The sequence below is a fragment of the Tinamus guttatus genome, unplaced genomic scaffold (genome assembly GCF_059628265.1).
Source record: "Tinamus guttatus ecotype Peru unplaced genomic scaffold, ASM5962826v1 Tinamus_guttatus_pri_ptg000324l, whole genome shotgun sequence".
Taxonomy (NCBI): domain Eukaryota; kingdom Metazoa; phylum Chordata; class Aves; order Tinamiformes; family Tinamidae; genus Tinamus; species Tinamus guttatus.
Genome location: NW_028288858.1, coordinates 60,082 through 85,930, shown reverse-complemented (window position 1 = coordinate 85,930; position 25,849 = coordinate 60,082). Strand labels below are relative to the sequence as shown.

The following is a 25,849-nucleotide window of genomic DNA, read 5'->3' as shown; positions in this document are numbered from 1 at the left end:
GCACTGCAGGACCTGAGCTGTGACGCCCCGTGTGCCCCCTGCTCTGACTCACAGCTCTCCCTGCGAGAGCTCCTGTGCAGAGCCTGCGTACCTGCGCAGAGGACCTGGCGCTGGGGGCAGCGTGCGTGACCACAGAGCCCTCCTGGCAGACGGTGACAGTAAGTGCAGCCTTGGTGCCCTTCTGTCTGCTGCCTGAAGATGGACCAGGCTGCTTAGCTCCTATGGGGAAAAAGAAATCATGCTTCGATTTGTTAAGGTTTACGTAGCAAAGGACATTAACTCTGGGGAAAGAGATTTGTCCTGGGACTGCAAGACCACTGCCATAGCCTGCATGGGCCTTATAGTCAGGGCAAGCAGGTTGAGCTCCTGCAGCTTGCCTATTTAAGGGTTTTAATGTGGTGGGGTCTCCTTGAAGGCCCAGCACTGTCCCATGCTAGAGGTTGGCACAGAAAATGCCCGACATAAAAGTGCACAGAGTGAGCGGCCACAAAATGCTAATCCTGTCAGGCAACACTGAATGGCTACAGCATGAACCTGTGCGTCCTGAGTGCTCTCTGATTGACACTTTTGGATTCACAGTGGAGAAGGACACGAGCATGACCTGATGTCCTCCCACAAGGAAAGCACATCCTTTTTGTCCAAGGTTAAGATGGCTAAGTGCCAAGGCACTGCACCCCTAAATAGTCGTTGAAAGACCAAAACAGAGCAGCAGCCCCAACCGCTCACAACTCACTCCTTGCCTCCAGAGCCTGAAGCTTTGCAAAGGAGAGCAGGTGACCCGGCAGAGAGGAGCAAGAGCTCGTTCCACATACTGTTGGCACTACCGGTACCCATGGCTTCAGGTGATGGGTCCTGAGACATCCGCTTGCCTAAGGATTTCCCATCGCCTTCGGCCTCTGCATCAAGGGCAAGAAGAGCTTGTCCTTTCTGGAGCTGAAAGGCCATTTTTTTCTCCAGCAAGAGTCGCTCCTATGAGAGCGAAGAAGAGCAGGGAAGATGAGATTACCCCAAGGTTTCCTTTGCCCACAGAAGCTCTCTCAAGCACCCTGCACACAGCTCACACGCATTCTTTTCTCTCTAAGACAGAAAGTGCCACCACAAGCCTCAACACATTTCCTGGCATGGCTTGTTCCTTTGGGAACAATCCTTGTGCAATATGGGTGCAATGAAGAATAAACAGGCAAGCAACAGAACTTCCAGGCAGCAAGACACACAGTTGGAAGAGGCAGAGGTACATGACATGCATGGAAAGGAGCACAGGTCCTCTCCTAGTTTACGTCTTTTTTGGTTGGGGGGACACAAGCACTTCCCCGGCTCTATCTTTATCACCCTCCTGCTCAGACTCCATGTTCAGACTCGGTCCCATTTGGACCTCCAGAAGCAGCAAAGCTCTTGCTACCAATTTGCCCGAGTTTTGTCCTCCAGACACTGCAATGTTCCCCAGTTTGCCGAGGTCAAAGGGGTGCCTTTGGGCTCCAAAAGCACACTTGGTGTCTCTTTTACACACCCTAAAGATTTTCTTTAGGAAGCGCTCCCTTCCTTGCCACCTCCAAGGTGAAATGAATGTTCCTTCACTTGCCTTTCTGGCTTTCTCTTCTCTTCTTTTCCTCTGAAGTTCCCCAGTTCTCAGTTCCTGCTCCAGCTCCTTCTGGAGTTGCAGCCAAAGCAGCAGCTCTTTCTCCTTCCTCTCCTGAGCATCACCCCATGGGGAAAAAAACACAGGTGAGGCTGCGGCAGAGCAATGTGAACCCTAGAGCTCTCTGGAAAGATCTTCTGCTTGAGGGCAGCGCCTGCTGGACACACTCGGACACATCAGTCCTTGGGACTTGGCAGCTCTCACAGGCCTTGTCGTTCACGCACAGCTCGTGGCCACATCTGAATTCTCTAGGGGTTTTCACATGACTGAGAGAGCTGATGGTAATTTTAGTTAGTCCTGAGTCACCTTTTTCAGCTATGGGCCCTCTACAGGAGACATCTTCTCCAAGCAGCTCTGTTTCCCATTGCTGGAGCTCTCCCAAGGCTCTCCTAAAGCACAGGGAAATCTTTCTGCCTCTCACCTTTTTCGCCATCTCCATCTCTCTTCCTGGCATGCTCTCTCTTTCTTCCCGTAGGATCTTGTCTCTGGCAAAGATGAGGACAGCTGGAAGCAGTCCTGAGGCCAGAAAGAGTCCCGCGAGGAGAGGGAAAGCGCGAGCAGCAAAGTCAGCGGGAGGTGCCCAGGACATGGCTGTCCTGCGGCCTCCTGCTCTGCTGCCAGCAGACGCCACCAGTGCCGTCCCTCAGCCTCCTCTGCTCCCAGCACAGCGGCTCGAGCGGAGCAGCGCGGAGGCCAGAGCAGTCCCAGGGCCTGCACTGCGCGGGCCTTGCTGGGAGCCGTGGGGAGAGGCTGCGGTCGCCATGGGGAGAGGGGAGCAGCTGCTGTGAGCTGGGACATCCCTGTGTGACCTCAGCGCACAGCCTTCCTGGGCACTCTGTCATGGCCAGGGCCACCAGGGGCCCTGCAGCCCCTCTGTGACACGGCCTGGCCTCACAGTGGGGCGTTCGCACATCACAGCTGCCCTCTCCCCACGGCGCCCCACGACCGCCCCACACTTCCCTGCGTGGCCTTGGTCACAAAAGGCACAGGGAGCTGCTCTCGCCTCCGCCTGCTCCAGAGCTGCTGCTCTGCAGCCACACGGGCAAGGACAAGGAGGCGTCACGAGAGCGCGGGAGGTGCCTGCTGGAAGGGCTCTGCAGGACCAGGAGAGTCCAGAGGACCAGGTTCTTCTGGTCAGCGAGAAAGAACCTTTCTCCCACTTGGCGGCATCCATCTGCGACCATGGGGATGCCGAACAGGAAGGGCAAGGAAAGCCTGGAGCGGGCCCTTGGAAAGGCCGGCCGCTTGCCCCACGTGGCGCTGCGTGGGCGCCAAATGGAGGGTAAGGCCTTGTGGAGCTCTGCCAGGAGGGCTGTCCAGGGGCTCTTCCCCAGCAAAGCTGCTGTGGAAAGCCTGGGGTATGGGGGGATGGCTGGAGAGGGCTGGTGACAGCCCCAGAACCCTGGCCGAGGCTGCCTGCATGTGATAGGGGACAAGGTGGCCCCGTGGAGCCTGGCTGCATGTGGTTTGCTGAAGTAACTCTGTTAGACAGGAGTCCTTGGCCTCTGTTCCCAAGAGATTTCTATTCTAGCCCATGCAGAGAAGAGTCCTGCCAGGGTCTCCGGCTCCCACGGGACATGTCACCTGCCCAGAATACCTCAGGGCAATCCATACAAACCCAGGGAGGAGAGACTCCAGCAGAAAACACCTCCCGCCAGGTGAGACTCGTGCAGGAGGGTGCTGTTGTCCCCAGGACAGGGAGTTCCTGCCTTGAACACAGGGTCTCTGTGAAGGCTGAAGGGGAAGGAGCAGCTCCTCTTCCCTCTGAGCATGGGGTCATTTCTCCCCTCACCCTCTGCTCCCAGTATGCAGAGCATCTGGAGAGCCCCTGGCAATGCTCAAGTGGGAAGTGCAGGGTCTCCAGCTGCTCGCTCTATGGAGCAGCAGGACAGATTTGCCTGAGGGACCCAGTGTTCCCAGTGCTTCACGAGTGCAGCAGGAACAAGGGTGCACATGCTTTCCCCCTCGCTTTGCTTGCCAAGTGTGCAAGCTTTCTCGGAGCTCTGCTCCAAACTGAGCTTCTGCTGGAGGTGAGTGCGAAGGGACTGAGAGAGGATGGAGTCCTTGGAGGAATGGACAGGATGTAGGTGGAGATGGCGCATGGCTCGTAAGCATGAACAGCCAAGTGCTCCAGTTCTCCTACCCACTGCCCATGGTGCTTCTCCCTAGAGTACACGTGCCGTGCCTGGCAGGCTACCCCTGGGTGGAGGAGAATGGCAGGAAGAGACTCCTGAATCCTTGCGAAGTCCAAAGGATGGTGAAGGAGTGCCCAAACTGCAGGCTCGTTGCGGAGGTAGGAGCTCTGGTTGGACACAATTCCTGTGGCACCTGTCCCTGGAGAAAGGCCTGGTTGCATGGCTGGCCCTTTCACAAAAGAACTTCCTTGGGTTCTACCTGCGCAGAGGAGAGTCACTCTGTATTTGTCTCTTGTATGCTCTGGCCTCTTGCATTTTGTGGATCTCATCAAACTCCCTTCCATGTCCTCTTGATGCTGGCAGTGGCCGTGGGGGCTTCTGTTGGATGACCAGGCTCTGGTCTCCTGAGCGCTTGGAATGCAGCCCCCTGCTTGTGGCAGAAGATGCAGTTGTGACTAAAGGGGATTTGGGAGACCACCGACTGTCTGGGCGCAAATGGTTGTGAGCCTCCTCCCTGGGCTCGAAGCTTCATGTTAAGCAGCAAAAGAGAGGGTGAGAGCTGCACAACTGATCCGGGGAAGGAGGTTTGCTTTTCTCTCTCCCCGCAGAATACCCGCAAGGTTCTAGAAAAGCTGGATATGGACTCCTTCTGGGAGGCATATGCCAATGAAAGTGCACATCTAAGGAACAAGGTAGTGGCAACCTTGGAAGTCTTTCAGCCTTGCATGGCTGTCTGATGCAGAGTGAGAGTTTCTGTCTCCATACCTTCATCTACTCCACTTTTTCTTTTCCATCTCTTGCATCTCAGCCTGCTACCAAGAAGAGAGGCATATGTGTAGAAGACTCTTCTCTGGCCAGAAGACAAAGGCTACAGAGAACAGGAGGGATGCAGGATCATCATGTAAGAATTTAATTGGAAAAGGAGGCCTTTGGGAAGAGCATGGGAAGGAACTTCTCCATACAAGCTTGGGAGGTGTGCTCAAGAAACCTTGGGAAGAGGCACAGGAAGAGCAGCCAGGCTTAGCATGCTGCAGGGAAGAATTTGGAAGGACATCCCATATTGGAGGCACAGCATGGGTGCTGGGGGGTACCTCTATGCAAGGTTAGCGGGAAACAGCCCCTCTGCTCTCAATGTCATTTCTGCCTTTATTCCTTGGCAGCATTTGGGTGCTCCAGTGCAGAGGATTCCCCATCCGCCTGATGGGCCCAAAAAACAACCCAAATCAATACTGAAACGGGGGAATCGTCCCTCTCGAGGGAAGAGGGTCACGTTTAAGCTGCCGGAACCTGGGGAAGGGTAAGTGCGCTCAGCTGTGGCAAAGGCCTGGCAAGGCCGCGTACCCATTGCCCCATGCGTGGGATGTCCCCTTCCCCACTCCCTCATCCATAGCATCGATAGTAGCATCCACTGGCATCTGCAAAACCCATAGGAGCAGGAAGACTCTCCCTCTGGGAGCCTCTGTGCTGCCCTAACTTTAAGGCTAAAGGCACTGGCGGGCCAAAGGGGCTCTGGGTACACAAGCGATGGCGTGTGCTGGGTGTGATGGGAAGGCTCTCAGGCACAGGGTAAGAGAGGATTTTTCACTGCTGTGGCAGGAGTACATCACGGTGGGGATCACAGGCTCTGCTGCCCATCAGGAGGAATAGCTCTCTGGAGAAGGAGGTGCAGAAAGCTACCAGGAAGCTCCTGCAGCAATACCAGAGGCAGCAGCACTTTCCTGGGTAACAACCTGCTACCATGGGGAGCAGTTATGCTCCCTTCCAAATCTTTCCTTCTCTGGTGAGCAGCACCTGGGAAGGAGGATCTGCTCCTCAGCCCTGTGCTGGCACTGCAGCAGGCTTGGGAGCGTGGTACCTAAGCCGCACAGACCTGCTGTCCCCACAGAACTGTTGGGCACGCAGGAGGGGATGAGAAGCTGCAAGCATCTCCTCCTTAGGAAGGGCCTGAGAGTGCCCGTGAGCTTTTGTCTGCTTTTCTCCTCACAATCAGCCTCTTTCTCTTGTACTCTGCAGCAGTCAACAGACATGTCGCCTCCTGGAGAAGAGGGAGAGGTACCGCTGATCTCCAGACAGGCTCCTGCACTCTCAAGTCTCTTATGTTGTACTAAATTATTTGTTGGAGTCGATGTGAAGCAGGAATCTGCAGCCTGGGTTCTCTGGAGGGAGACTGAAAGAAAGTTTAGGAGACAGGGACTGAGCTGACTCTTTGTGCACCCAGATCAGCAGCTGCATGTGTCCACTCTAGTGTCTTGGGGGGCTTTCTGTCCCCATGCTCTGAGACCATGCCATGTGGCAGCGGGACCCTTTGGGAGCTCCCTTGCCCTCTTTGGAGGGCATCTGTCCTGCATGTTTCCCCCACAGGAACATTCTGGCCCTCTGCCCTTCATTCCTTGGCAAAGCTCAGCCCAAGATATTTCCTGTGAGCCTGATGGGATAGGCAGCACTGCACGGCTGTCACAAGCGCCTCTTCACCTCTCTTGGGCATAGTGAACATGAACCTCTCCACCTCTCTGCCTCTGTTTGCACGAACAGCTGTCAGAAGACTCACGATAGGCAGCCTTTGTTCTTGTGGGAGACTTCGAACTACCAGATGTTTGTTGGAAATACAATAAGGCAGAGTGTAAAGAGTCTAGGAGGTTCATGGAGCGCATGGAAGATAATTTCCTATCACAGTTGTTAAGTGGTCAAGCAGGGGAAGAGCCTGCAAGAGTGGCAGGGGCCGGGGCATGGCAGAGGGCAGGCGCGGCTGTGACACGGGACGTGCTCTGCGACGCCAACCTGTGTCACAGAGGGGGCCCGTCCCCCTGCTGCCCCCAGGGCGCAGGGCCAGGGCTGGCCCTGCAGTGGGCAGGGGCTCTGCGGGGTCGCTGCTTGCGGGGCTGCCATGGGGCAGGGAGCACCCCCGCGCCAGGGGCCCAGCCCCGTTGGGCACTGCGGCTGCGCTCAGCCCGGCCACGGCCCCGTGTGGGAAACCTGGCTGCCAGGGAGGGCCCTGCTGGGGCCCCGCAACGCCCTCGCCCCACAGCAACGCAGCCCCGGCTGCTGCTGCTGTTGGCATCATGGGGCAAGGATGCACTGAGCACTGAGCGCAGGAAACCCCTCGCCATAGAGCACACTGCCCTGCATGCTCAGCGAGGCAGGATCATCCTGCCTTCACAAGACCTCCCACCTTCAGGTTGTTGCTGTTTTTTGAAGTGCATGTGGTTTCCAGCCCTTCTTGCCACATCAGCGTCTGTTTGTGCATTTTCAGATGCAAACTCCTTACCTGCCATCAGTAAGCAATGAAAAGATTAATGTCAAGCAGTTCTGTAACTATGTAAATAAATAGAGAAGGGGGATGACAGAAGCTGTCCTGAGGATGTGCACAAGGTCAAATCTGACACAGCCCCATGAACTAGAATCATAGAATCATAGAATGCTTAGGGTTGGAAGGGACCTCTAGAGATCATCTAGTCCAACGCCCCTGCATACGCAGGGACACCTAGAGCACGTGGAACAGGACTGCATCCAAGCGGGTTTTGAAGATCTCCAGAGAAGGAGACTCCACAACCTCTCTGGGCAGCCTGTTCCAGGGCTCTGGCACCCTCACTGTTAAGAAATTTTTCCTTAAGTTCCTATGGAATTTTTGGTGTTTCAGTTTCCGGCCATTTCCTCTAGTCCTATCAGTGGCCATCACTGAAAAGAGACCATCACCATCCTCTGCACTCCCTCCCTTGAGGTACTTATAGACACTGATTAGATCCCCTCTCAGCCTTCTCTTCTCCAGGCTGAACAGGCCCAGCTCCCTCAGCCTCTCCTCATAGGGCAGATGTTCCAGGCCCCTGATCATCCTTGTAGCCCTGCGCTGGACTCTCTCCAGCAGCTCCACATCCCTCTTGTCCTGTGGAGCCCAGAACTGGACACAATACTCCAGATGCGGCCTCACCAGGGCTGAGTAGAGGGGCAGGATCCCCTCCCTTGACCTGCTGGAGACGCTCTTCTTAATGCAGCCCACGATCCCATTGGCCTTCTTGGCCACGAGGGCACACTGCTGCCTCATGGTCAACTTATCATCCACCATGATCATGGACAAAAGTCATAAGTAAGATCATTCCCAAAGAATAACAAAGATTGCCTTTTCCAAAACTTCAGGCAGTTTTTAACCTTATGAAATACATTCTCATTCTTCTTTTTTGGCAGCACCTTGTTCGTGCACTACTTTCACCATGGCCATGAAGTAAGGCAGGAAGCAGAGCCCTAGATAAAGTTCTCAGGAGAATCTGTGCTAAGGCCACCTCTGCTCTTTTCTGGACTATCACCTCTATCTTAAGCAGCACAGTGCATGAAACCCTGCTGAGGAAGTGAAGAACAGCGAGCCGGCTTTGGTGCCTCCAGGAGGAAGACTTTCTTCTGCCACAGACTGTCCTCCATCCCACTTCTACCCAAAGAGCAGCCCACAGAAGTTATCATGGAGCTGAGGCTCACCCTCATCTCAGCCTGTGCTCAGACTTTGTGCTCTTTCATCCCACAGGACTTTGATCCTTTCTTGCCAAATGCCAAACCCTCAAACCAAGCCCCAACCCCAGGCAATCCCACAGGTCTGCCCAGGGCACACACTTGCCAGGGCAGGGACAGAGAAGTGACCTCTCCAGTTGCCCCTTTCAGACATTTCTCAGGCTTCGCCTTGTTGGTGAAGGTTGACTGAAGCCAAGCAGGGCTGCACTTGCTAGAATCCCAGTCCCATTCAGCCATGAGCCCACATTTTCCTTCTTCATTCTTTTACTCTCACTGAAGCAGGAGCAGGGAGATTTGGCTTTCCCCAAACCACCCTTACTTTGCTGGACAATATTTCTGACTTCCTCCTTTGTGGCCTCTCTTTTCTTCCTCTTACCACATGCTCCCTTATTGACTTGAAGGCCACACGCCAGTTCCCTGTTTAGTCAAGCTGGGCTCCAGTGATGTTTCCTAATTTTACCAACTGTTTGTATGGAGCATTCTTCTTCTTGACAGATGCTTACTTAATGGCTGCCTTTCCTGAGGTCCTCCACCCTTCAGAGCTGCTTGGAGCTGCTCTCCTCAGAGTGGGGAACCTGGGGCCTTGGCCCCCAACAAGAACATGGTCACCATGGGGACCACCCGCTCACAATGGTCTTACGGGCAGGCTATCACTGCCATCACAAAGCCCTGGTGGTTTCCATGGGGACCCTATCATCATGCCCTGCTGGACACCATGGCAGACCCCATCATGATGTGTTTGTGGGGACTATGGAGGTCCCATCATGATTCCTTGGTGGAGACCATGGAGAAAGACGCCATCACAATGTCTTGGTGAAAACCATGGGGATCCCATCATGATGCCTTTCTAGAGATCCATAGTAGAGATCTACACAAGGCCACCTCTGTTGCTCTGCCCACTAATCCTCATCCCTACAATCCTGACAGGCTCTCTGTCCGTCCCTATGCAGAGCTCCCTGCATCCCCCTGCTCTCTCCAGGGGTTCCTTTGTCCACATCACTTGCACCTTTCCCTGCCATCCCAGGCCATCAATTCCTCACTCTTGCTGGAGTCTTCTCCCCTGAGTCACTCCCAGTGTAAGGCTCTCATCACCGGCTTGGCCACCTGGCTGATGACCATCAGGCCAGCAGATGGGAAGAGCCTCCATCCAAAGGATATGTGACAACCTGCAGCCTTGCTGCCCTGCTGTGGGCTCAGCTCCAGGTCCTCCTCCAACTCCTACTGAAAAAATAAACTGAAAAAGGAGAGAAAAAAAAAAAGGGAAGAGAGCGGGAAAGACCCATGCTATTTATCCTCTCCAATTTCATCTTGTAATAAACCGGTATGAGGGTACATGAAAGCAATATGAATTAGGGTATCTGAAATGCAGAATTAAACCATGAATCCTTAGGACATGTTTCTCCTTCTTGCATCAGTGCATGCCCAGATGTGCAAGGATGCTGCTGCTGGAGGCATGTTCTGTGCATCACTGTGACAGAGAAAAGGCCACCCCAAGGGAACTGACTGACATCTCCAAAGCCCATGGAGAGACCAGCTGGTTGTGAGGAAGCTCCAGAAGTGCCTTTGCCCACTCTGGCCCATGGACAGCACCAGCAACCCCTTTGCTGGCCCCCTGAGTCCACGAAGCAGGGTTAAGGAGATAACGAAGGGATTCTAGGCACCCAAGGCCATGCCAGTGCCGTAGGAACCATGGCTGTGCGTGTGCAGGGGTTGTAGGTGGGCACAGGAGCCACTTGTGACTATCACAGCTGCCTAGCCTGCGGGACAGGGCAGGATGGCAGATTTCTTGAAGCAATCTCTGGGAAAGCAAAGGTGCTACTGCAGAAGTCCCTAGGCCTGGGTAGCCAGCGGTCCATCCACTCTCAGGCCCTCATTAGCCCAGTCCCTGTTCATATCATCTCGCGGGGTGAGCAGAAATTCAGGGCAGGAGAGCTAGAAGGGTGTGAGAGTTCAGAGACCAGAGCACAGAGCTCAGTGTGATGTGTCTCCTATTTTTGCAGCATGCTGCGTGCAGGCAGGATGGATTTTCCCTACAGTCAGTGTTGGAATTCATTTATTAGTGTAGAGGTAGGAAACCCAGCACAACCTGGGGCACTTGCCCAGCAAGCACTGCAGTGGGACATGGTTTTCCTACAGGTGCCCTACTGTATCTGTTCCTGTCCCCACTGCTAACGCTTTCCTGTTTTCTTTCTGTAGAGAGAACTCTGTGGACAGTTCTTGTGTGAAATCCTTCAGACCCTCAAGCTCTCCTGCTCACACTCCTACCTCAGCCATGTTAGGCATCTTATTATTAGTGCCAGTTTAATGTTTGATTGTTTCATTTTCACAGTCTTATCGTATGAGCAGATCTTTGCCGTTGTGTGAGAGCAGGGCCAGCACAGAGCCTTTTCCATGTGCCTCCCGCACCTGCCCATTGCCTGTTTTCCTCTTAGCACTGGCATGTTTGCCTACCTGATGTCCCCTATGTCTCCTCTCCTGCTCTGCATCTGGTAGTGGCCGTTCTGTACACGGTGGTGCCTCCAACAGCGAAGCCCCCTCATCTACGGCACGAGGAACAAGGCGCTCAAGGAGGCTGAGGAAAATAATTTCACTGATATTTTTCAGCCTGGGGAAACTGTCATTGCTCTCTAAAAATTGACTCCCTCAGCATCCCGTACCAATGCTGAACATTGTTTCTTCACTATTTTTCCTAATATTTATATTACATTTTTAATATTTTTTCACTTCATTTTTTATTAACAGTAGTAGTATTTTATATCCTGTTGCTACCCAAACTGTTGCATATCTTCCACCTTCACTGAGACTTCTCTGTTGCATCTGGTGTCCACACTCCAGAAACCTCACAGCCTGTTTACATCCTGGCCTCTGCCTTTCCAGGGAATGTTAGGGGGATTCAAGAGCCTTCCAACCTGTTCTGCCAGTAAGAACCAGGGCCTATGATCCACAGACTTTGTCATGTTGCTTAAAGATGTCATCCACGCCATCAGCCTGACTGCATGGTCTGTAGCTCCCAGCATGATGTCACCGTTCATCTGATGCTCACCCACAAGCACATACCCAACCTTGTCCATGCCATGGAAGCACTTTGTCCATCCGAGCTGCCCCTCCACACAAAGGACCTGCCCCCTCCTCCTCTTCCCTCACAGCCTCCCCTGAAGAGCTTTTACCCCAGCAGCACAGGCCTCCAGTTGTGTGAGTGGTGATAATGCATCTCAGTTATTGCAATGCTGTTGAGGTCCTGTGACAGCTTGTGCTTCTGTCTCCATGCCAGGCTACGGGCATTTGCATATATTTGGGCTGCAAAATATCAAGATGTGGCACAGAAGACAGACTGGTCCTTGTGAAACCTGTTACCAAGAGCCAAAGACACTGTGTGCAATGGCCCCACTTGAGAGCAGAGCCATGCTGGCGTGGAGAGCAGGGGTCAATGCAATGGTGAGAGGAGGTTCCCACTAAGAGAGTCAAGGCTGCAGGGCCCAACAGCCCAGAAACAGAGCTGGGCTGTGAGGGAACTACAGCAGAGGGTTTTGTTGCCAGAGCTGATTTGTAGCACCCTGGGGCCTGGGACAGAGGTGAGCCCCACCAGGAAGGTGCCCCTGAAGATGTCCTTGGGCTTGAGCCAACTGCGATCCACCAATCCTGGGGTCATCATTAGCCCCATCATGTTTTCCAGGGTGCAAAGAGGTTGTGTGCAAACAAAGTGAGAATCTTTTAGGAGAGCAGAGACCAGAGCAGACCCCTTGGTGTGAGGTGCCTCTCCCACTTACTTAGCACGCTCAGCTGCAGGAGGGATTGGACATGGTTTGCCATAGATCCCAGGCTGTGCCTCCTAGAGGAGACATCTGGTTATGCTGGGCAAGCCAGACATCTATCTTGGCCCTGCAGCCTATTTCTATGTCACTGAATTAAATGTCTGCACTGAATTATATGAACTTTTTGCACTGTAATGATCCGCCAGGGTCTCTACATTATACTACATGGTGCTCACGGAGTGCCCACTTCTTGCCCCTTTCTGGGTGTCCTGCCTATTAGGGGCTTCATAACTAGAGACTTCCAGAGTGGGACACTTCCAACTTTCATAGATAGTCATCCTCTGATGAATCAGACGGCAATTTTGGAATTCTTTTTTCTCCATTCATTAGGAAAGGACAACAAGTGTGATTCTTTTAGGTTGCTTCGTGCACATTTCCCGGGAGGAGGGAGCACAAGGGACAGAGAAATTGGTGAGCTCAGCTGGGCCTCTGCTCCTGAGCGGGGCCAGGCTCCTGGGACGGAGGCAGCTCGTGGCAGCCTGGCAGCACTGCCCAGAGACAGCCGAGTGCAGGAGCAGCTCCTGTGCCAAGAGCAGCAGGGCTGCGGGCACTGCCTGCTGCTGCGGACAGGGGAGGAGAGAAGGCAGCGAGAGGGGAACGGCAGTGTGGAGCGGGAGCAGAGCTCATTGTGGGGGAAATCTTCACAGCCCTTGAAACAGTGAGTCTCTGTCTGCAGGGCAATGTTGCTGAGGTTCCTGGAGGGCTCTTCTGAACTCAGTGCATGTAATCATGGATTGGGATTTTAAAGGTCTCTCTCCTGGAATATCCAGGGTTTAGCAGGAGGAGGAGATGCTTCAGAGCAGGGATTCCCTGCCACACGCTCAGAGGGACAGGGCATGCTGCTCCCTTCTCTTGGGTAAGACGCAGGGGTGTGAAGCTGCAGTCTGCACCCAGCTCTGCATGGGCTGTGATTGAGAGCAGCATCCCCCAGGCCCAGGGTGCTGTGTGCCCGGGACAGTGACTCTGCAGCCTGCGAGGGGCAGCACTGCCCAGGGTGCTCCCCACAGCGCTGCGGGGAAGCGCTGCGTGGGGAGACAGACACCCGTCAGGGCAGGTTCATTCTGCTGCTAAGAGGCTGCTGCAGAGTGAAGTCTGCTCACAACTCCAGCTCATACACAGGGCATGTGCGAGGGGTCCTTTACAGGAGCAAGATCAAGAAAAGGGCTGCTTGGAAGGGAAGGAGCTTTCCTTCATGTCTCTGTTCTTTCGGTCTCCTTATTATGGCAGGGAGAGTGAATGAACAAGTTTTCTGCTTTGACCAGGAACTGGGAGTCCTAAACCTTCACTCTGGAAGTTTAATAGTTCTGTGAGAAACCTGAGCAAGCTGCTCCATCCCCACCTTAGCCTAGAGGCAGCATCAGTATCATCTTTGTGGTCTCACAGGATTTTATGTGACCTACTTGTTAGCACCTGCAACTGCAGAGCGGCCCCTGGACATTGCCCAGAGGTTTCTGTAGGGCAGAACTGAGCACACAGAGGGTGATACGATATGGGATCTGTGAGCAATGGCAGGGACAGGACACTGGGATAGAGGAAGAGCTGGTGGCAGGGACAGCTGCAGGCAGCAGAGATGGGCAGGGAAGGGGCAGGAGGTGCAGGGCAGGAGCCTCCTCCTCTGCAGAGCTCACTGAAGGAAGAAATCTTCACAACCCCTTGCGTGGTAAGTCTCTGGCGCAGGGCACTGCTGCTGAGGTTCCTGGAGGGATCTTCTGAACCCATCCCACCCCATGACTGATAGGGGTTGTCTCTCCTGGAGTGTCGAGGGCATGGCAGGAGAAGGAGCTGATTCAGCTCAGGGATTCCCTGATGCACCTTCACAGGGCAGGGCACGCTGCTCCTTTCTTCCAGGTATCGCTGCAGGGGTGTCAAGTGCTGGGTGTGCACATAGATCTCTCCAGGTTTCTGAATCAGAGCAGCATCCCTGCACCCGAGGGAGCACCCTGGGCAGTGACTCTGCTGCCTGCAAGGGTCAGTGCTGCACAGAGAAGCTCTGACAGGGCTGGCTCCCAATCAGCCAGGATCATCTCCCTGTTGACACTGTGCTGCCTCGGTCAAGTCTGCTCACCTTGTTCATGTACAGGACATGTCCCAAGAGTCTTTTCAAGAGGAACATCAAGAGAAGGGCTACTTCCAAGGGCAGGAACTTTCCTCTTCCTGTCTGCACTTTCAGTTATCTCCCTAACTGCTGCAGGGAGAAAAGAGGAGTGTATTCTGTTTTGCCAAGGTAGTGGACTCAAGCCTTCCCTCTTACAGGTCAATAGGTCTGTGAGAAACTTTATAGAGCCTCTTCCACCCACCTTAGTCTGCAGACAGCATCAGCATCACCTTTGTGCAATTTATTCTACTTGCTCCGTAAAGTGCCTGCACAGCGATGCCCCTGGACAGTGCCCTGTCCCCAGAGGCTTATGTAGGGCAGAACTGAGCACACAAAGGTGATGTGCTCTGTGAGCAGATTGACAAAAATTGTTGGGACAGAGTAAGGTGCCATCAGGGACTGCTGTGGGCAGCAGAGATGGTCAGGGAAGGAGAGGGAAGTGCCCACCATGATGGGAGGATGGATTTGGGGAAGTCATGCTCAGTCCTTCCAGTGCAGACACCTTCCTCTGAGCAAGCCCTGCCACGTCTCCTCTGCCACCCAGCAGCCTCTCTGCCCTGACAGCCTTGGGGTCCAGGGTATCAGCCCACTCCACTGCAGCCAGATCCCTGGCAAAGGACAGGGTCATCCCTGCTGCTATGGGCACATTTCCTGCTGCCCAATATAGGGGCTTCAGATGCATGGCCTGCAATGTCACCATCTGTGAGGTAGCATGCCCACATAGGTGAGGGAAGGGTGTTCCTGAGCGCCCCTCTGCCTGTCTTTCCTTTCTCCCCTTGGCAGAAGGATCGCAGGATTGCTCCTTGTTTCCCCTCCTGTTCTTCTCTTGGGCTTCCTGGGGTTGCAGAGTTTTCAGATGCAGTTCAGACACCTACCCTGCAAGCCTGCAAGCTGTGGAAGAGAGGAATATGCATGGGAGTGAGGTGCCTCCAGTCCCCTCTAACCTGTGCAACTGCAGGAAATGCAGCCCATGGGTTTAGGAACTGAGCTAACTCTCCCTTAAGCACAGTCCATCTTCAATGCAACTTCATTTGACCCTTTTGCCTGTAATGTCTTAACAGACTTGGAGGTGCCCTCAGGAGGGACATTGCTGCCTCCTGCCATCTCTGTGATGTCCAGGAGACCTCTGAAGAATCTGTTACTGAGACTATGAAAAAACAGTTTGGAAACTGCATATGGGCAGCTGAAAAGAGCCCTGCATGTTCTTGGCTAGAAGTGGAGATTGGAGACCTCCCTCAGGTGCCCTGAGAAAGGGAGAAAAGTTGGAGATCTGAGGATTTGAAACTGGACTTGTCTGCTCTTCGGAGGTGCTGGGTTCTTTCTAGGGCAACTGATGAGGGTGATCATCCTGCACCTCAAAGAGGTTTCAGCACACAACAGCTGCAATCAAGGCTAATAGGCAGAGGAGCTCTCCTCACTCTGCATAACGTGACTGTAAGTCCATTTTCTCACAATTCCCAGTAGAAACGCAGAAAAATTCTTCCTCTGAGGAACACTCTGCAGAGGTGAGAGGGGCATCCCAAAGAAAATACATGTCAAAATAAATGTCAAAAATCCCCAAATTGTGCTCTCAATACACGTTCATTAGAAGTGGTGCTGTAGGTATTGAAAAGCCCATTTACAAACCAGGGGGATTTCACCTGAAAAATTGTGAATCTCAGAGCTTACCACCCCTCTTGTCTCCTTCCCACTACTGTAGAGCTGGACAGACTTCTCTGGAGCCCACGGGGAGATGCCCCTGCTCCTCACAGCACATTCAGCCACCCCACACTGAGGCTCAAGGAAGGGAGTTGCAAAAAGATCTCCATGAGGAAAGGCAATGTGGGCATTGTATTAGAACTGGAACAAGTCGGGAGATATTTAACCTTAAAACTCTGGGATAACTGCCCAATATCTTTTTTTTTTTGAACAATCCACAGAGCCTGGAGAGAATGAAATGTCCAACAGCAGCTCCCTAAACGAGTTCCTCCTCCTGGTATTCTCAGACATGCGGGAGTTGCAGCTCTTGCACTTCTCGCTCTTCCTGGCCATCTACCTGGCTGCCCTCCTGGCCAACGGCCTCATCATCACAGCCGTAGCCTGTGACCACCACCTCCACACCCCCATGTACTTCTTCCTCCTCAACCTCTCCCTCCTTGACCTGGGCTCCATCTCCACAACTGTTCCCAAAGCCATGGCCAATTCCCTGTGGAACACCAGGGCCATTTCCTATTTGGAATGTGCTGCCCAGATATTTTTCTTGTTCTTCTTGTTTTCAGCAGAGCTTTCTCTCCTCACAGTCATGGCCTATGACCGCTACGTTGCCATCTGCAGACCCCTGCACTATGGGACCCTCCTGGACAGCAGAGCTTGTGTCAGAATGGCAGCAGCTGCCTGGGCCAGTGGTTTCCTCAATGCTCTCCTGCACACTGGGAACACATTTTCCCTGCCACTGTGCCAAGGCAATGTGGTGGAGCAGTTCTTCTGTGAGATCCCCCAGATCCTCAAGCTCTCCTGCTCAAATTCCTAACTCAGGGAAGTTGGGCTTCTTGTTGTTAGTACCTCTTTAGGCTTTGGGTGTTTCGCTTTCATTGTGGTGTCCTATGTGCAGATCTTCACTGCTGTGCTGAGGATCCCCTCCGAGCAGGGCCAGCACAAAGCCTTTTCCATGTGCCTCTCGCACCTGGCCGTGGTCTCCCTGTTTCTCAGCACTGCTCTGTTTGCCTACCTGAAGCCCCCCTCCATCTCCTCGCCATCTCTGGATCTGGCGCTGGCTGTTCTGTACTCGGTGGTGCCTCCAGCACTGAACCCCCTCATCTACAGCATGAGGAACAAGGAGCTCAAGGATGCCATTAGGAAAGTGATTTCATGGACCTTTTTAAGCAGTGGTAATTTTTCCACATCTCTCCACAAATTACTCTTTCTGTATTCCGTAATTGGATTGAGCATTGCTTCTTCATGTTATTTTTATTGTGGCTTTTATTAGTGATAATAATTGTTATCATGTTCCTACACAGCTAGTTGTATTCATTCCCCTTTTTACGGTGCCTGCTCTGTCTTACCTGACATCCTAAACAGTGTTGAATGCTGGACAAGGACTGGCTCCCTAACAGTATTTCTGTAATAAAGTAATTTCTACCAGTACAGTGCATGAAAGCTGGGCTTTTCCTGCAAAGCTGCTGTCAAGAATAGGCCCAAGGACTTGCACCACTCAAGGGCCTGCTGCACAGGATTCTCCATGGGTTCAGCAACACAGAGCTCAGAATCATGTAATGATCTTTCAGAGACCAAGGGCTGGTTTGAGAATTCACCTATCAGAGTCCAAGGATAGTGGAGATGCTGAATGGTCATGGATTTACACATGCACAGCTCTCCTACGTATTAAGGCAAAGTGTCAGATAGCTGTTCTCATGGAGGGGAAGCTGGCAGTGTCAGTAGAGCACAGAGGTCCTCCTGGGACAGCATATGCCTGGGATGGACTGGGATGTGAGTAGAGCCTCATAAAGGGAGAGGTCCTCGAAGATGGAGTTTCTTAGAGGTAAAGCACTGGGTATTCGCAGGCAAAAGAGAACTCTGCAGTCTCAGGAGAGGCAGTGAGGACTCAACTGCCAGGAAGAAGGGACAACGGAGAGCCCTCTGGGTCACCATCTATCAAATACCAGGGGCAGGATGTATAGGCACAAGTGGACACAACAAGCACTGTTGGAAATGCTCTGCAGTCCAGGTGCCCTGGACTGTGCAGTCATCTGCAGTCCCCCGAAGGGATTAGAGGTTGTGATACCCATTTGGTTGGGTCTGACTCCTACCCCTGGTCACAGGGGCAGTGAAATGTCACCCTTAGCCACTTTCTCTCCCCTTTCCCCCCTCCACATCCTTCCCAGCTCTGGATCTCTCTGTACTGGCCATTCGGTACTCAGTGGTGCCTCCAGCACTGAACCCCCTTGTCTACAGCATGAGGAACAAGGAGCTCAAGGAGGCACTGAGGAAACTTCCTCAATGGGTACCATGTCAGTGCCAAAAACTGTCCTGTGTGCAGTCACTTGTCATTCCCATGTACTTGACATGAAACATGTGCTCTTCATTTATTTCTTTCTCAATGTTTACTCTTACCTTCCTGATAAAATAATAATAAATAATTATTTAAAATACAATACAACAATACAGCAGGAACAAAAGGCTGACTAGGGAAAATACGGGCCTGCTGCTAAATGGGCCAAGAGCCCTGGTGAGAGAGGACACAGAAATGGCCACCTTTGCCTCAGGCTTTAGTGCTAAGAGTGACCCTCAGGAATCCTAGGCCTTGGAGACCATGGAGAAATGGAGAAAGGAAGACTTTCCCTTGCTGGAGGAGGATCTGAGTAGGGCTCACTTCAGCAAACTGGACACCCACAAAACCATGGGCTCTGAGGGGACTCTCTTGCACTGTTCAGTGCCCATGTCTGACAGAGCTCCATGAACTGGAGAAATCGAGTCCCTCCAGTTACACTGCTTGTACCTCTGGCCCTTGGCAAGTGACCTTCACACATCAGAGACTCTCTGAGCACCGCCTGATAGATGCAAAAAGGGGCTCACATTGGAATGCTGCATTTATGACACTGCATCTCGCACTGCTTTCATGCCTCCTGATGGTTAGCTTGCTTCCCTTTACCCCTTCTCTGTTTGTCACACTGCACCATTGCATGTGTCACGATCACATCTCAAAGTGCACAAGTGGCAGTTTCTCCTCTGCTGTTATTCCTGTGTTTCACACCTCAGACAACTTCACCTGCCACCTGCATGATCAAAGTGACAACTGGGAATAGAAGAAGCTGAGCGCAAGGAAGGACCTTGCTCTACCTTGCTTGGTCTTGTTACAGGCATTGCCTGCTTCAGGCTGGGCTGCTTTTTCTTGGAGAGCAGCAAAAGAAAAGGCTTCTTTCCCTTCTTTTAAAAGTCTGTGGTGAGATCACAGAATCACAAAATGGTTGAGGTTGGAAGGGACCTCTAGAGACCATCTAGTCCAACTGCACTGGTGCAGCAGAGACATCCAGAGCACGGGACACAGGGTCGAATCCTGGCATGTTTTGAAGATCTGCAGAGAAGGAGACTCCACAGCCTCTCTGGGCAGCCTCTTCCAGTGCTCTATCACCCCTTGTTCTGTCACTGGCCACTGCCAAGATGAGTTTGGCCCCAGCTTCTTTACATTTTCCCCTTAGCTATTTATACATATTGATCAGAGATAGAGATGCTATATCAGAAAAGAGCAAAAATGCCCTTAACGCATGTCTTCCTTCCAGAGGGCTTGAGATGGAATGCTGGTTCCTTCTTGTCTCTAAAACCATGGATCAGGCGAGGTATGAAATCTAGAGAAGTTTCTCCAAATCCCATTAATTTTTCCAGCTTTCCTTCATCTGTCTATGATGAAAGCCATTTCTCATGTTGTACCTTCCTTAGTCCTTGAGCTTTTCCATGACACCTTCAGGTAGTGTTTCTCTCCTGGGTATAGTTCATGTCACGTGCCTTGCTTGGGGACCTGTAGAGCCCTGGCACCCTGGATCTCCCACACTTTTGACCTTGGGATTCTCAGGACAGGCCCACACAGTGCAGCCCTGCTGTTCAGGCTCCTGTATGGAGCCTGTAAGCCACTGCCGTGCCTCAGGAGATGCATTTCCATTTGTGCAGAAGTTGGTGAGATGACCATGTCCTGGCTCCCCTACTGCTGAAGCTTCCAACAACCCGCATTCCTCTTTCCGCAGTGTTTGCACAGTGCCAGGGCCAGTCTCTCAGAAGGGAGACCCCATCCCCCTTGAAGGTTGTCAGAGATGTGTCTTTCCAGCCACTGAAAAAGCAAAGCACGCCTTTCCTCCTTCCTTTGGGTTGCTTATTTTGTCTCTAGCAACCTGTCTATGGCAGAAGGAGGCTTACTTTGTACCCCGGCGTCTCTCCCCGTTCTCTCTCCTGTCTCCTCTGTGTCTGCTCCGTCTGCTCAATGTACTAGGGTCATGGGAAGTATTGATTTAGGGAGCTCCCCTGAAGCTATGACAAGCTGTGGAGCTGAAGGCCTGATGGAGGAAGTCTGGGATGTGACTGTTTCCTCTGACCCTTCCTGCTCCCAGGCGAAGGGTTGAGGAAGGTCCAGTGCTTTTGGTGTTGGTGGTTTGGATTTCCTTTGACATCCCCAAGTCCTACATGGGCCAAGCTCTGGGCAGCCAGGAAAATCCCTCCTCTCTAAGGTCTTGCATCAAAGGTTTTTCCCTACTTTTTGTAGAGAAGCGCAGGCAGGTCTGGGATCTCCAAAAGCAGTATGGCCGGCATCATGACCCAGGTCCCACAGGAGCTTTATGGCTCTCTCATTTGCACATGTCCTGCTTAAGTTGACAATTTCTGACATCATCTTTACAGGACATGAGCTGACCATTGTAAAACCACAGTCTTGTGACTCTTCCTGTTACTCTCTGTTCCCTCAGAGACTCAGTTGCTGGTTTGCACTTCAGGGAGTTTAAAGCTTGTTCTGTCTTTCAGGAAGACTGTCCCTTGTGTTGACATGTTGGACATAGCCTACACTCGAAGAGCATAATTAGCATTTATAATATTATGTCATGCTCTATTTATGTTTCTTTGCAGCTGAGAAAAATCCTGTGTTTATTTGCAGCTTTCTCTAAGGCAAGCAGGTGGGAGTTGGGACAGATGAGCTGCTACCTTCAGTTGCAAACTTTAGAGGAACAGGGAAGCTTCTAATGAGAGTGATGGAAGTCCCAGATGACTGCTGGCAAGAATAGCAGGGACTGATGAGAAGAACGGGGAGAGGGGAGGAAGATTGTCCCACTGGCACTTGAGGTCTGAGACACTGGTTTTCCTCCATGTCCAGACTTCATTAGGAGTCATTCTGGATTGATACGAATTGGAGAATGCTGCTGTCACTTACTCTGGAAACTGAATAACAATAAAAACATTAAATGCTTTAAAAGCAGAAATGTTTGTGTATTATTGATGTCTCCAGCTTTCATCTACGCTCCCAAAACCTCTCCAATTATCCATGCAAGACTTGACGAAAATTACAGGGAGAAAAATGGTTTGTGAGAGCTTTCTGTATTTTAATGAGCCCCATGGTGTATTTGGTGCTGAGCCCATGTAACCCAGTTAAGCCCATTAACCTCAGTTACTGAGAGGGGACTGAACAAAACATTCAAAAATTCAAAGTGAAAATCAACCCCAACATTTTGTTGAGTTTTAATGGGTCCCACTGATAGTTGTTAGCAGAAAAGACTGCCCAGGGACTGATTAGAGCAGAAAATTGTCATCACTGGTAACAGGTAGGCAGAGGAAACGTGTAGGTGGCTCTGATGCCACATTAACCCTTGGTGTGTTTTATCAGTTGAAATGTCCAAGCTCAGCTGCTGCGCTTCTGGGAAGGGAGATCCTTTCACCCACATGTTTTCCAAGTCCTCCTGGGGACAGTGTGTGGGTGGGGGTGTGCAATGCTCAGTGCTGGACAATGATACAATACCTTTCAAGGTGTCAGCAAGAGGGACACTGAGGCCCAGTGTCTCCTGACAGACCTTGGTGGCAGAGACAACAACCACAGTCAAGAGGATGAAGACCTCCTCTGGTGTCTGTGAGCCCAGGCAGAGCCTTTGTTTGTCTCCACCTGTGCCTGACCCATGCTGGTTCATACCTACGGCTGTGTCCATGCATCCTGCAGACACCCAGCCTGCTTCCCCAGTCACAGCCCTGAAGCCCCAGAAATGTCCGAAGGCTGCAGAGGACACAGAAATCATTCTGTCTTAAGCTAGGTCTTAGCTTCCGTCTAAGCTCCTGAGCTGAGCCTGGCTCCTGGGACAGCGGAATCCCATGGCAACTTGGCTGCAGAGAGACAGCTCTGCCCAGGAGCAGAGCTCTTAAAGGAGCACCAAGACTCGGGGCACTGCCCGCAGGCACCAGGCTGGGATGAGTCGCTCATAAGTGAGGGACAGGTGAGGGACAGTTGGGAATGGGAGGACAATTGAGAACTCACTGCAGGGAGAAATCTTACCAGCCTGAGATACGGAAAGTGTCTGTCTGCAGGACAACACTGCTGTGGTTACTGGAAGGATCTTTTGAATGTAGCACCTTCCCCAGCTGGGGTGGCTCTCCCAGCTTCTCCTGCTTGGAGCTGGGTGTGCTTTGGAGCAGGGATTCCCAGCCAGACCATCGAAGTGACTGGGCATCACGGCTGCCTTCTCCTCGGGATGGTGCAGGGCTGTGAAGCCAATGAGTGCACCCAGGTCTGCATGGGCTGCAATTCAGAGCAGTGTCCCTGTGCCGCAGGGTGCTGTGTCCCCGGGACAGTGACTGCCACCTGCGAGGGTCAGCACTCACCCTGCCTGGGATATCCCCATGGTGCTGTGGGGAGAAGCTCTGGATGTGAGGAGAGACTCCCATAAGGACAGGTTCATTTCTGAAAGAGCCTTTTCAAGAGGACAGTGAAGGCAGTGTTAATGTCTAAGATCAGGAGATTTCTTGTGTCCTCTTTGTGAAGAGCTGGGGGTGTATGGAAAGGAAATGCCAGGTTAGAGCAGGAACCTGACACTCTAGTCCTTTAAAAGAGAGATTTGTGAGGAACCTCAGAAAACCCCTGCCCCCCTCCCCTGGCTGCAGACAGCACCAGCATCACCTTCTCTGGCCTCAGCAGAGTTTGTCTGACCTTCTCCTTACTACCTGCAGAGAGATGTCCCTGGACAGCGTCCTGCTGCTGAGATACTGCTGTAGGGCAGAGTAAGTGTCCAGGGGGTGGGATGGGTTGTGTGGCACTGACAGGGAGAAGACATGGGCAAGAGGAACTGCTGCCATCAGGAAAATCTCCAGCAGTGGAGATAAAATCAGCAAATGGGAGGGAACTAGAAACATAATTACTGTGGGAAGGGGGGATTTGGATCACTCCCCCCCAGTCTGTCCCTGCAACATGGATGTCTTCCTCTAAGCAAAGCCCCGTGCCTCCTTTCCCACCCCTCAAGGCCATGGGGTCCCAGCCGTGAGTTCCCTCCTTGGTAGAAGAGGGGCTGTGTCTCTACTGCAGCCTGGTCCTTTCCCACTGCAGGAGAAGGGGACTGAGAGGGACTGTCTGGAGATGTTGCTGTCTGGGAGGTGGCGTGCACAGCTTGGGGAGGTGAAGACTTTCCCCAGTGCTCCTCTGTCTGTTACTCCTTCCTGTCCCTTGGCATAAGGTTCGTAGTGTTGCTCTACCTCTCGTTCTGGTCTGGTTCTTGCTCCCTCGAGCTAAGGACAGGGAGTCAGCTGCAGTTAAGGCAGAAACGTCCCTCTCCCACTGCATTGTGTCAAGCAAGAGTGAAGATATTAAGATGCTTGGAGGACAGGGTCCATTTCAGGCACTTCTGTTCAAAAGGGTAAGCTAGAGATGAATCCTTCCCAACAATTTTTTCTTTTAGAAAGAGCTGTCACAAGTGATGCCATTTGCACAAGAGTAATTAGAGAATATTGCTATTGAGTCACTGGATCAATTCCCCTTCACTCAGTTCATGGTGCCCATCCCCTGGTCTCCTCGCCAAATGGATGAGGCATTTGGACACCTCAATTTACACCACCCGCAAGAGCAGGACTGACTAACACAAGCACAGATGAAGAGCACACTCAGCCAGCACAAAACAGAGGTCAGATAAGGGACCTGAACAAGGTAAAGGAGAGAGACAATGTGGGATTACTAAGAGGAGTAGAAGGAGTTTTGCTCAGAGAAAGACTTTTGCTCAGAGAAGCCTATTCTAACATGTTGACACTTTTTCTTCATTGGGCAGTGCTCCAAAACAGCAGCAGCTCCTTCAATGAGTTCCTGCTCCTGCCATTCTCAGACACACGGGAACTGCAGCTCTTGCACTTCTCGCTCTTCCTGGCCATCTACCTGGCTGCCCTCCTGGCCAACGGCCTCATCATCACAGCCGTAGCCTGCGACCACCGCCTCCACACCCCCATGTACTTCTTCCTCCTCAACCTCTCCCTCCTCGACCTGGGCTCCATCTCCACCACTGTCCCCAAATCCATTGCCAATTCCTTCCGGGGCACCAGGGCCATTTCCTACTTAGGATGTGCTGCACAGGTCTTTATGCTTCCCTTTTTCCTGTCAGCAGAGTATTCTCTCCTCACAGTCATGGCCTATGATCGCTACATTGCCATCTGCAGACCCCTGCACTATGGTGTCCTTATGGACAGCAGAGCTTGTGTCAAAATGGCAGCAGCTGCCTGGGCATCTAGTTTTCTCAATGCTCTCCTGCACACTGGGAACACATTTTCCATACCACTGTGCCAAGGCAATGTAGTGGAGCAGTTCTTCTGTGAGATCCCCCAGATCCTCAAGCTCTCCTGCTCAGACTCCTATCTCAGAGAAGTTGGAGTTATTGTGGTTAGTCTTTGTTTAACTTTTGGGTGTTTCGTTTTCATTGTGGTGTCCTACGTGCAGATCTTCAGAGCTGTGCTGAGGATCCCCTCTGAGCAGGGCCGGCACAAAGCCTTTTCCATGTGCCTCCCGCACCTGGCTGTGGTCTGTGTGGTTGTCAGCACAGGCATGTTTGCCTACCTGAAGCCCCCCTCCATTTCCACCCCTCCTCTGGATCTGGTCGTGGCTGTTCTCTATTCAGTTCTGCCTCCAGTACTGAACCCTCTCATCTACAGCATGAGGAACAAGGAACTCAGGGATGCACTGAAAAAAATGATTCAATTGGTAATATTTCAGCAGCAATAAGTTGAAATCCCATCCTTCTACTCAAGTGATATCTAATATCTCTCAGACAACTCCTGTGATTTTGACATTCTTACTTTAATAATGAGGTTTGTGCACAAGTTTCTGAATTCATCCCACTTTTCCAGAGGTGTTAACCGTGTCTTTCTGACCCAGAGGTCTTCTTTAAATGTGTCTATCATTGTGTCAGAACTGGCATTCCCCTAATTAAAGGGTACGTTTTCATTGCATCTTGTAGATTGGGCTCTTCTTCCAAAGCTGGTGCCAAGAATTGCTCCATGACGTTCAGCCTGAGAGATTCTTGTTGCTTTTCTGGGGCTCTTTTTGGACCCAAGGCAATGAGCTCCTGGGGGGATATGTTAGGGAATAAGGACTGGATTCAGTTCTCACTTGTGAGTGCTGGGTGCTTCTGATAGTGGTGAATGGCCAAGTAGTATCTGCCTGGGACTGTCCCCCGTATGGTGGCCTATGACCACATTGGAGACCTTGCAGGCGCAGGGAAAGGAGCTTCAAGATCCCCCCATGATAGCTTATACCTGAAGTCATGGTCTGGATCTAGGGACACATGAACACAGCCTGAGCCATTTTATATGCCCTGTGGTTGCTCAGAGCATCATTCACAGATAGAAGCCGCTTGATACGGTGTTCTCAGGTACAATGATGCCTGTCCATCTGGGTCTGTGTCCAACCATGACCACAACAACTGCAGAGTCACTCTGTGACCCCAGAGCACCACAGGCCACTCACTCTGCAGAGCAGCACCAGCATCTCGGGGTCCTGCAGGGAGCACCGGGGAGGCTCCAGGACCTTCCAGGCATACCATAACTAAGGAATTAACCTGGGGAAGGGTTTTCCAAGGAGCAGGGATATCCCTGGGGAAGGGGAAAAGGAGCAATTGTGCTCTTAGGAGGAGGAATAAATGGGGAAAAGAAATATGTTTCTGTGCATGTCAGCTATGGGCTGGCTGCTGTGTCCCTGGCAGCAGGAGGTGCC

At 52.3% G+C, this 25,849-nt stretch overlaps 1 pseudogene; it reads left to right on the top strand.

The window, feature by feature from the left end:
• Positions 1–16,108: 16,108 nt before the first annotated feature.
• LOC148593877 (olfactory receptor 2B2-like) lies at positions 16,109–24,859 on the top strand (annotated as a pseudogene).
• Positions 24,860–25,849: the final 990 nt, after the last annotated feature.